Raw genomic sequence first — 13,076 nt, 5'->3', positions numbered from 1 at the left:
TCATGGTTAATACCAAGTACAGAAATTTCCATCTATGCCATAAAAATGTAATAAATATTAGCCTTTGATCATGATAAACCTAGAGGTTAATAAACATTTGTGGGTAAAGACCTAATCCATAAATAGCATCATCCAAACTGCACTCCATATCCCAAATGGATGATTGCATTTAATAACAATTAACATTTGTTCAATCATGATTGATTGGGTTTGCTCACCAACTGGTGAGCAACTGGTATTTCAGTGAAAAATTTATGCTACTTACTTTAAACTTAGCAGCTTAACTTGCCTTTTGTGTGAAGAACTGATTAATTGCTGGCCACAAGTCTGAATATATCACACTGCATGAAGCAACTGAATATAGCGGAACTTCCAACCCTTTCTGGACTTGGTTCCAGGGGTGCTGAAACATCAATCTCCTTCATCCTGGTAGTTCAACCTAGATATATTCAATTATTTTCTCTCTGTGCTTCAATATAAAAAGGATTGAGAAGCACTTATGTAGATAAAGTTCTATTTTTAAAATGGGATATGGATTCCAGTGTTCATTTCCATTCTTGACTTGGGATAGTCATAGGTGGAACAAGGAGAAATAAAGGAAGCAGCCATCCAGGCAAATCACAAGAAAATCACCTCATCATTTTTATCCCTGTTAAAAAAAATGATGCGATTTCCCAAATTCTTAATGTGATGGATATCTTAATGGCAGTCTCATTTGACTTGCGCACCCCTTCTTCTCCTGTCCCCAACTCTACTGAACAGAGTCAAGTTTGCTCTTCCCTTTTTGCTTGACTGTGGCTCCACTGTAGCTCTGACCAAGTGGTATTCAAAACCTATGGTCATGATCAGGGATAGGAGCAAAGTGGGCTCTTCTTTTATACAGAATTCTGGAAGTAGAATTTCAGAACTCTTTTGAACCTAAAATGTGCACGCATTCTTTCACTACATGACCCAACGAATTGTTCTTTGTAAGTCAATCCACTATTAAATGATATCTCTTAAAAAAATGCTTTAAAAACACAAGGAACCTTATATGTCTGCTGAGATTATATACATCTTAAACAAAAAGATGAATAAAACCATTCTGCAAGTTTGGGTTGCTATATGTAAACTAGGCATAGCAAGCTAGTACAGAATTATTGAGAGACAGTCCATATTCCTTTGGGAGAACTGTGAGCTCCTCTTTTGAAAAAGAAAAGTCAGTGCCAAATGCCCTAGCAGCATGAACATTCTTACTTAAGACAATTCTGGCTAAATGATAGAAGCCAAGGAGGTGGAACTGATTTTAGACTGCAGTTACCATATCAAAGAAATTTCCTGCTCCTTGGAGAGCATCATACCAAAAATATTCTAGATTCATCATACAAGGGCCTAGGACACCCCAGCATGTGGCCACCAAGATTCCACAGCCGGGAGTATCTTGAAAAATTCATGGGTCATAAAAAATATTGAAAAAGATGCAAAAGAGGAGACTTCCACGATGGACACAAGATAATTCTTCAAAATGAATCTCTGTTCACAATATACAGGTCCTGTTGATCAGAGGATCTGGTAAAATAAGTCTGTCCACCCATTCATGGGGTCTGACAGAAAGATTGTGTTTCTCATATAGCAATTTTCACAGACCCTCAGCTGGAACCCACATAAAATCATTGTCAGGGAAATCCCGTCACATAGACTGTATCTAGTGCTAATCGTTTATTGAACATTCTGATCCCACCAAGTTCTGTTCAATATGCTCAGGAAGAATGTGCCTGGAGGAAACAGAATAAACAGGTAGGAAAGCAGACAATTTGATGCAACAGAAAAAGTGCCAGAATACATGTAGATATTAATGCAGGGAAAGCACAGAGGGAAGGGGCAATAAATTGAGAGGCCCAAGGCAACTCTTCAAAGGTGACACTTCTCAAACAGAACATGTGAGCTTTCCAGACAGACTGAAGAGCGTGAAGAGGCCTGCTCCAAATTTCTAGTTGCCTAAATGATGGCAGATACCACAGAAGAGGTTTTAGGAGAAACCGTAAGAAATAGCCGATATTCGTCCACTTCTGACCTGAAGTCACCTGGATTTTGAGAATGAACGATCTGGTCTGAACGTGCTATAGGCGCTGGAGTTTATCCTTCGGGAAATGAGGAACAAACCCAAGGTTTTAAGTCAGGGTGGCATGCCTTAGTTTGTGTTATGATTTAGATTAAAGTGTCCCCCAAAAGCTTAATTGTAAGACAATGCAAGAAAGCATAGAGGTGAAATAATGGGGTTATGGGAGTTTTAACTGAACCAGTTGATGCATTAATCCACTGCTAGGGATTAACTGAATGGTACCTGTAGGCAGATAGGGTGTTGCTGGAGGAGGTGGGTCCCTGGGGTGTGCCTTTGGGGATTATATTTTGCCCTTGTTGAACAGAGCTCTCTTTCTCTACTTCCTTATTGTCCATGTTCTGAGTTGCCTTCCTGTACCACACACTTTTCCACCATGGTGTTCTGCTTCAACTTGGTCCCTGAGGAATGGAGTCTGCCATCTGTGGACTGAAACTTCTGAAATCCTGAGCCCCCAAATAAGTGTTTTCTCCTCTAATTGTTCTTGTCGAGTCTTTTGGTCACAACAAGGAAGGAGCTGACTAAAGCAGTTTTCTATAAGATAACTCCGGGGGAAATATGGAGAAGAAACCAAACCTTCCAGGCAGGTTTGGTGAGGAACCAGTTGTAACAGTATAAACATGAGGCAGCAACAGCCTGAACAAGTACAGGAGGGTGGGGGGAGAGACAAAGAGTGAGCTACATGATCTCCAACGATAGTCCCCTTCTCTACTCTGCTTTTTACTATAAGAACTAATTTTTCTCCTGGTCTCCATTGTTGACTAGATTCCATACAAATTTGAGCAGGAAAAAGCACCGAAAGAAGACTGGAGAGTAAGAGGATGAGAAAGCCAGGGTTGTCCGATTGTCCTTCTGGACCTAGAAGAGGTAATGGCTTCCTTCTTTGGCTGAATAGTGCCCATTCTCCTTTTCAGCTCCATCACCTACTTAAACCAATTTCCTGAATTACATCCCCTCCGTTAGATAAGAGGGGATGTAATTCAGGAAATTGGAGTAGTGTCTGTATTCCTGACTGAGCAATAAGGAGAACTGATATGAAAGAGATAATCAATACAGAGGTGAACGGATGAGAATCAATGACCATGGATATGGAGGTTGAAGAAGAGGGTGGCAGTGAGAGCAACTCAGATTTCAAAGTAATCATCCTGAGTGAGAAAAATAATACCAGCCATTACTCACCGAAAGAATATGTCAGGAGCCACTCTAAGGGCTCTCTATTCAGTAGCTCATTTAAAACCAACAACCATACACATAAAAACTTAGTAGTATTATACAACTTTAAAAGTCAGAAATGGTAAAGCTTACAGAACCAAAGTGGTTTAGCAACAGTCACTAATTGTAAATGACAGACTAGTTGGTCAATAAAAGAGGATGGTGAAGAAATATCAGACAGCCAGCTCAGATCTGGGCTCATGGAGTACCAGTTATTTGCTGAAGTCTAGAGGTTCTGCAGTTGGAAACATCATCTGCCGTTTAGAGACAGATGAAGGCTGGAGATATGGAAGTGTGAGTCACTGTTATATAACCAAGTGTGAAGCTATGGAAGGCCAGGTGGAAAAAAGACCAAAAGAATAAAAAGAGATTTAAAACTCTGGCAGTGAATATTACTGTGTAAATGAAGTAGATGAATTGACCCCGTTCTCTCTAACGCAAAGGCTATGGATAAGATGACCACCCAAAAGATGCTTCCCAAATTACCATGCTACACTTTTATGATATAATCCCCAAATTTCCCTGCTGCATCACTAACTTGTCACCACTTAATAAATTAGATTGGTAGTTTCTTGGCAGCACTGACTGTATATATTTCAACCAGTCAATCAAACAACAAGTATTTACTGAGCTTTTTGTGAATGGCTAGTCATATATTAGATCCTGTAGGGAATTTAAGAGAAGTCCGAAATATCCTCTTCTCTGAAACTTCACCCGGATTTGATGACTATTCTGTATCTCTACCCTATGATTTTAAGCACTACACACAATGACAAACTTATTAAATATGCATAGAATTTTTAAATAATAGTGTTGTTAAAGTTCTTAACATTTGAAATCTGTTTGATAGTAATTTAGGGCATTTAAAACATTTCTGAAGTTTCCTATGTAGTCTCAATAAATTTCTTTGTTGCAAAAGGATGTAAGTCATAAGATGAGATCGCTCACTTAACATTTATTAGACTTTCCCTGTGTTAAGATAATAGAAGGATCCCTGGGGACAAAAAAAGGGATGAAACTTGGCTTCTGCCCTATCAATATTTCCTGAGAATATCACAGAATAAAAACAGTGATTATAAAGCAGTGCATGAAGTGCTACCATTGGGTACTGCCAGAGGAAACTCCCGCCCCCCCCCAAAAAAAAATCCCAGTTCCCTCAGCCTGGGAGGGTCTCAGGATGTGCCTAAGAGAGGAGGTGGGGTTTGGAGCTGGGTCTTAGCAGACAAGCAAAGTTTACTGGAGAAAAGGGGAAGGACCTTTTAGAGCCAAGATGGCATCCTCCATGGCATGGAGGAGTTGGAGAATGTGGGCATTCAAGGACTGTGTGGTCAAAACAGGTGAAAAGAAAAACGAGTGTGGGGATAGCACACATAGTGGGTCTGAAACATAACAGAGATGTCAGAACTAAAGGGTCTGCCCAGTTACACAGTTACACAGAGGGAGGGCGCCACTGAGGGCTTCAATTAGGAGAATGGAACAAATATCTTCATTTCTGAGTAAAATCATTTCAATGGTATATGGAGAATATACCTGTGGGTTTTTGTGGGGTACGGGAGGAGTGGAATGTGAGATTGAGAGAGTATTTAGAAGGCAGTTACAGAAACCTAGGCGAGAAATTATGAGGCCAATGCCTTTCTCAAGTCAGCCAACAACCCTGTTCACAACAACCTTTGGTTTGGATGTGTAAACAGGAGGAATTTATTTTCTCTATCTTTCCTTTTTAATGATTATTATTTAATGTAGGTTATAACCCTTCCTGGAACCGTTCACTAAGACCCCCGGAAAGAGGCAGCCATTAAAATTAAGCTGAGTGAGATGGAAAGTGGAGCCATAAAAACCCCACCGCAGCCACCTGGAAACAGAAATGCTAGGCGTGTGAGTCCTGGCAGGCTGCATGGGAAGGAGCTGTGTGCTTTCAGGACAAAAGGAGAGACCAAGAACTGGATTCTTTTGATTCGGTGTATTCTTTCTTGTCTTAGTGGTGTGAGATTTCAACCATAACGTGAAAGAATTGAGCAGAGAATGAATGGAAAGGGTCAACCTCTGTCCTTCCTAATTTTAGGACTCCATGGTACACACTAAAAGTAATGAACGGCAGCAGAGTTGGGAAGAAATCTTTGAAGCCAATAACATTAAAGTCTAGTTTCTGAGAAGGTAAAGTCATGAATCTCAGGCAAATAAAAAAGGAACAAATGTCAAATATTTTGTTTAACGCATTACTTAGTCAGGGAATCAGAAAAAAAAAAAATCTCAAAACGGGTACTAAACTCCAGCAGGGTATATATAAGCAATTTAATAGATTGATGGGTTAACTACAAAAACAGGTTACATAGAACATTGGGTTATGTTTGACCAGACAGGAATTATTTTCATCTCTCCTGAACAAAAATCTAATAGTAACTTTTGCTCTTAGTAGTTGTAAAATAGACAATCAATAGAAAGTGACACCCTGCCGTACCTGAAAGGATCCCCTGTAACTGGGAGGCTATTATTTCCTATTGGATGATTTTTCTGACAATAGGTAGAGCTTTTTGTGACAGAGCAACTTTACATTTGGCAAGCAAGAAACTACCAAGCAAAACAAAGCCTTATTTGGACATGAAAAAAAAAATATCATGACATGCTGAGAAAAAAATGTGTAAGCATATGAATTGACAAGTCAAAAACAAGAAATAAAAATGATAAATAGGCACCCTAAAAATGTTCACTCTCACAAGGAATTAAAGAAATGCAAGTTGAAACAATAAGTATCAGTTTCCCCTAACAAGTTAATAAAAGCAGTCTTACATGATAATAAGCAATGCTAGTGAGATTGTGGGGGGGGGGGAAACAAATACTTCCAAAGCTGATGGAAATGTGAACTAAGAGCAGCTTGCACTATTGGCCACTAATGTATTATTCTCAAGTCAGGTAAGATGGAGTGGTCCCCAAAGCATCTACACCATGCTTCCAATAGAAAAGTCTTCCAGCCTTACCACTGTGGGGCAAGGGGCACTGTTGGAAAAGACCACAGAATTGAGGTTTGCTGCCTTGGATCAGGAGGCTGGAGCTCTCACCTTAGTGCTGTTCATTCTTCATTTTATGCTCTTTCTCTATTTGCAGCTTCCTCCCCAGTTCCACAACCCCTCACACACCCACACATACACATGTCACAGTCCTCTAGTAGCAATCTCCAAGCTATAACTGAGCTGATAAACTCCCTCACTTGATCCTTCATTTTGCTTGCAAAAGAGTTTGCATTTCAAAGGTAATTTTCTATTTCACCCATCTCTGAGCAAAATGCAACCCAGATCTCTGCTCATGGAATTCCAAACCTTCTTTAGGTGAGAAAAATATAATAAAGTAGACTAACAGGGGAAATAAATGCTTTGGAGACCGAGCATATAAGTGATATATTTAAAAAATACAGGGTACAAGTAAAACATGAAAAAAATTAATTGATTTTTAAAAAAACAAATGACAGCGGAATGCACTACAATTCTTATTACACATATACAGGACAATTTTTCATATCTCTGGTTGTATACAAAGTGTGTTGACATACAATTCATGTCTTCATACATGTACTTTGGATAATGATGTCCATCACATTCCACCATCCTTGCTAATCCCCTGCTCCCTCCCTTTCCCTCCTACCCCCTACCTTATCTAGAATTCATCTATTCCTCCCATGCTCCCCCTCCCCACCCCACTATGAGTCAGCCTCCTTATATCAGAGAAAACATTTGGCATTTGTTTTTTGGGGATTGGCTAACTTCACTTAGCATTATCTTCTCCAATGCCATCCATTTACCTGCAAATGCCATGATTAAAAAAATATATTCTACAGAAGGCCTTGCTCATAGATCCTGGCAGATAATTATGTTTTCTGACCCAACTGTGAGAATAGTTGTTCCCTTAAGAACACACCTTTTCTTAAGCATAGTGACCAAGGCAAGAACTTTCTATTTTCTCCTTTTCACTTTGAACATTAAAGATAGTTAAATAAAATGCAGTTCTTCAAATTTAGAATGCTGAGAAATGTAGAAGTATCCATGAATTTAAGGAAATAATAAAAGGATAAAAAGCTAACACTTAGTAAATGTTTACTACATTCTGGATATTCTAAACCATTTTGTACATACATCAAGTCATTCCCAGCTTGGACCAAAGAGCAACAACATGAAGCATACCCTATTGTTGGTCCCATTTCAGATAAGAGAAAATCAAAACACAGAGACCTTAAACAACTTGCTCACAGTCACACCATTGGCAAATGATTATACATTCTATTATTAAGAATTGACATCGACATATAATTTTATATGTATATATATTTAACATGATATACTACTATATTTGGACCTTAAAGACAGACATTCTTATCTGCCTTTAGGCCTCACCTCAGGTATTTCAGGAGTTTAATATCATAGATAGGAGGAGGCTTTGGACCAAATACTGGAAAAGAAGTTCACATGCTATTATCATCACTGACAGGAACACAGCACATCATTACACATCCTCTTTCAATAATGACCATGCACCTGCTGTCTTAGGTGTGCAGGGCCCATGTACCATAGCACAAGCCAGGCAGTGCAAAGATAAGCCTTGAAGCTGGAAAGGTCTAGTTAGAAGGGTGAGGAATTGTAGGGTCCAAGAATGAGCCAAGAGATAGAGCAGAAGTAACGAGTCTTGTCCAACAGGTGGATGGAGGTGTAAGGAGATCTACATAGAACAATCCTACATAATACTAACAGCCTTATAATTCAAACAGAAGCATTTCAACTTGTCTTCTCACTCAAATGTTGAGACAAATACATCACTGTTGTTGTTTGCTCTTGCCAACAACTGCAGTTTGGGGCAAGTACTTCTGGCTGGAGTGTCAGTGTTCCCCAGGGCACACTTTGCAGGTGCACACCTGGCATCACCTCTGAGTTTCCTTTTCACTTCCAGAGTCTCAGACATAGCTGAAAAAGTACAAATACTGCCAGTGTGCCTGCCCTGCTCTCCAGAAGCAGCATCTGAGAAGTGTGATCCAGTTGTTGGCAAGACTCCCATGAGCATTCCAGGAGACTCCCCAGCAGTAAATCGTGGCCTCGGAAAAGTCAGATGACTGTCAGACTGTCTGGGAGTGGGAAGAAACTGATACTGTTTACTCTTTCACACTAGAACAGTAAACTCTGATTCACTGACTTTGGAAAGACCAGACCAGTAGTGGTGGTTGATGCTTCTTGGTGTTCTGTAGTTGTCAATGGTTCTATTTCCAGAATTTGAATTATTGCTAAGCAACACAAACCCCCTCCTAGCCATGCGGGTTTCCACTGACTCCATATCCAGAACCCCGGAAGAACAATTTGCAGAAGAAGAACATTAAGTCTTGCTTCTCTTCCAAAATAAAAAATGGAGGGACAAGGGTGGGCATTTTTTCCAGAGACAGCTGGCTGCAATTTCTTCAAGAACAGCTAGCTTATCCTGCCTGTGACTATTCTAACTCTTAAAGGCTTTGACAGTGAATGGACAGTGAAGGGAAGTGATGGTATAATTTTACAATCCATTTTCTTTCTAAGCAGGATAAAAGGAATTGCATTATTTTCATAATGCCTAAACAAATGCAAATTTAATTTCTGTGATAATATTGTTCATTTGTTTGCTTCATCCACCAAATTCTAAAGGAAGTTAGAGATAATGAGAAATAATTAGGACACCAGAGAGAGACTCTTGATGAACAGAAAAAAGTAACTGTCATCTAGATTGGGATAGGACCAAAGAAAAAGATTCTGAATTACTTATAAATCATCTATTTACTATTACTCTGTGCAGCTGAATAGCCTCATATTCCACATCCATTAAAGTACTTCCCATTATTATAATGCATAATTACCAGCCCAAAGTTTCTTTTCTCTGCATTTTCTGTGAAATTGGCAGGAAGGAGTAAGACACACTTGTTTCCTCTGAGCTTACCATTCTATGAATTCATCTCAATTTAATAATAATAATAATAATTAATGTTTTTTACTTATTCACTCCTCCCTTAAAGGAAGAGGTCTCAAGTTAAGCATGTAATATGAAACTTTAAACTATTCTGTATACTCAAGAAATAGTATATATACTTAAAATAGCTAGTCAAAATCAATAGTAATTAAGAATACAACTTTTATATGCTAATGTTAGCCTTTAATATCATTTCCAAAAATCAAAACTTTTATAAAAAATGCTCTATTCCAGAGTTACCAGAACAAAATGTTCTGATTAAGTATTTGTACTACATAAAAGAAATTCATATGCATATACTTATTGCAATGTCTGTGTGTGTGTGTGTGTGTGTGTGTGTGTGAATAATTTTCAGGAAATCACAATACAGTGAATACTGTTAATACCCAAATTGCACTAAAAATTAATCTGGGATACGGTGGTATCTCAAAGCCACTATTATGATCATTGTGACTTTTAGTTGCTTTCTCTCTGGCTAGTAGATAAAGCACCATCTTGACAATCAGAAGATCAGAGTTGTAACCTACCTTAACCACGGAGTGAATAACTTAGGCAAGCCATTCTCCTCTGGTCCTTCTTTACCTGGTTGTAAAACAAGCTGATTAGGCAAAATGGTCCCAAGGCTCACCTTAGCTCTAGCAGTCTGCTGTGGTCTCACATACGGGGAGAACAAATCATTTGGCCTGTTTCCAGACAATGGAATGCCATATTATCTAAATTTTATTCTAATCTCAAAGATTAAAACACATACTACAATCACTTAAAATATAATTAACAATATAGTAGAAAAGCACTTAGACTATGACTACACAATATCTACACTTCTTTTTTGGAAGGAAAATTCAAATGAATTCTCTCCAACATCAACTACAGCCATGAACCACAAATACAAAGGTGGACCTGTAAGATTATAATTGAACTGAAAAATTCCAATTGCCTGGTGATGTCATGGCCATCACAACATTGTAGCACAAGCATTCTCATATGTTCATGGTGATGCTGGGATTAAGCCTACTGTGCTGCCAGTCATGTAAATATATAGCACATATTACAGTATATAATACTTAATGATGATAATAAATGACTTCATTGCTGATTTATGCATTTATTATACTATACTCTTTTTTCAAGTGCTAAGGATTGTATGCAGGGCCTTGCACATGTTAGGTGAGTGCTCTACCACTGAGTTACAAACCCAACCCTATCCTGTAGTTTTTATATTATTCTAGCACATATTCTAGCACACCTTATTTTAAAAATATAGCTTACTCTAAACCAGTATGCCATGTTATGCAGACAGCAGCTTCATGATATTGTTTCTCTCTCTCTCTCATGTCCCAGTACTTTTTTTGATTTGTTCTTTTTAGTTATACATGACAGTAGAATGTATCTTGGCAAATTATACATACATAGATTATAGCTTATTCTATTTAGAATCCCACTCTTGTGGTTGTACATGATAGGGAGTTACCCTGATTGTGTATTCAAACACAAGGCTGGGTAAGTTATGTCCCATTAATGCTGTTCTTTTCTATTACCCTCACCCCTCCCTTCCCTTGGTTTCCCTTTATCTAATCCAATGGATTTCTATTATTCGCTTCCCCAACCTTCCTTTTTTGGGGTTAGTATCCACAATTCAGAGAGAACATTCAACCTTTGGTTTGGGGGGCTTGTTTTATTTCACTTAGATATTCTCCAGTTCCATCCATTTGTTATCAAATGCCATTATTCCATTCTTCTTTATGGCTAAGCAAAATCCCATTGAATATATGTGTTATATTGTCTTTATCCATCTGTTGAAGGGCACCTAGGGGGGTTTCATAGCTTGGCTATTGTTACCACATCTCTTGATTATGTCAGTACACATCAAGTGACTGACCTGTGCCATTGAGGTTTGCATAAGCACACTCGTTGATGTTTACAAATGTTGAATTCAAAGACTGGCTCTAGCTCAGCAGTTCCTTCAACAGAGAATCTACAAATGTTGAATTCACGTAAGGATGCTTCTCTCAGAACACATCAGTCGTTAAGCAATGCATGGTCTTATTCACACCCACAATTGCAAGATATATTTACCAGAATCTTCAGAAGACTGAGTTTAAAGCATGTTATTAAGGGACACAGTCATGATTATCTGTGAAAAAGCTAGATGATCAGTCTGGACAGTCATTCAGACCAGGTATGGTCTTAAGCAAAAGAGAGTGGCATGTCAAACCTCAGGAGGATCTTAGAGCTTACCAAACCAGTTCTGCCTTTAACAGATCTGGCAGCTGAAGTCTAAAATGGTTAAGTTTTCACTTATTGTATTTAATAAATACCTACCTAGCCAGCAGCATTCTTGTGACTTACAAATACTAACTCATTCTCATACTAGCCCTATATATACACAGTTACTCTTATTTCCATTGTAGAGATGATGATGCTGAGGCACAGAAAGCATAAACAACTTCCCCATGGTCCTGTAGCTATTAAGATAGCTAGTTAGGATTTGAACCCTGTTCTGAAGTTTAGCTTATGATTATGATTAATGTGTTTTTTTCAAACTTTATTATTTTAATAAGTTAATTCCTTCAGTTGTCTCTGGAGCAAAAACATTTAGAAGGACAAGAAGCTGACAGTAATAAAGAATATAGCAGTTTTCTTTGAACCAGAGACACTCAGGATCTAGAAGAAGACAGAGGGTTAACAGAAAGTCAAACTTTTGAAAAAAATTCCTAAAAGCTCTTCTGCTTTTTAAAAATATTTAATTCTTATAAAATGCAAATAACTTATGTATTATATATGTATTTGTTACATGAAAATACACATAACATAAAATTTACATATACATACATGTTATGAGGAAAACACATGTAACATCAAGTGATAATGTGTTTTAATAGAGCAAAAATAACCTGCAGGAAGCTTCCAATATCTCTCAATGGCAAACAGCTATGAAAATGACATAAAATGTATGGAGGCTGTAACCTTTGCTGGGGAGTAAACATCATCCTACTGAACATGTGAATCGAATGTTGTTAAAAGGTAGAGGGGTCAGTACAATAGACACCACCATCTTGGAAACATTGTGTATTAAAAAAAAGAGACTAATTGCAATGATGCAAAATATAATTTTAAAAATAAGAATACATAATGAGGCAGAAAGTTTGGTCCAAGCTGGATCAGAAACATAATGGTTTCCTAGAACATGTTTTTTTAAATCCCAGACTTGGTATTAGTCTGTGCAAGAAACAGCACAGAAATTAAGGGCAAAAGTTATATCAGTTTATAGTGGAAAGGGCATCAGTGAGAAAGGGCCACAGAATAGCTTCCAGCTCTGCCCCTCTTATTTTTTATTTGTTCTTTTTAGGTATACGTGACAGTAGAATGTATTTTGACATACTGTACATACATGGGGTATATCTTATTCTAATTAGGATCCCATTCTTATGGTCGAACATAATGTGGAGTTTCATTGGTCATATATTCATATACGAACATAGAGAAGTTATGTCTGATTCATTCTACTATCTTTCCTATTCCCACCCCCTCTATTTCTTTCTTTCCCCTTTATCTAATCCAATTAACTTCTCTTCTCTGCCCTCCTCTTATTGTCTTATTGTATGTTTGCATTTACATATCAGAGAGAATATTTGTGTTTTGTTTTTTGGGGACTGGCTTATTTCACTTAGCATGATTACCTCCAGTTCCATCAATTTATGAGCCAACTTATATCTGAGTAATATTCCATTGTGTATGTATACCACATTTTATTTATCCATTCATCTGTTGAAGGGCGCCTAAGTTGGTTCCATAG

Source organism: Marmota flaviventris, chromosome 10 (genome assembly GCF_047511675.1).
Source record: "Marmota flaviventris isolate mMarFla1 chromosome 10, mMarFla1.hap1, whole genome shotgun sequence".
Classification (NCBI taxonomy): Eukaryota; Metazoa; Chordata; class Mammalia; order Rodentia; family Sciuridae; genus Marmota; species Marmota flaviventris.
The sequence above is the reverse complement of the archived record's forward strand: the minus strand, read 5'-3'. Positions refer to the sequence as shown.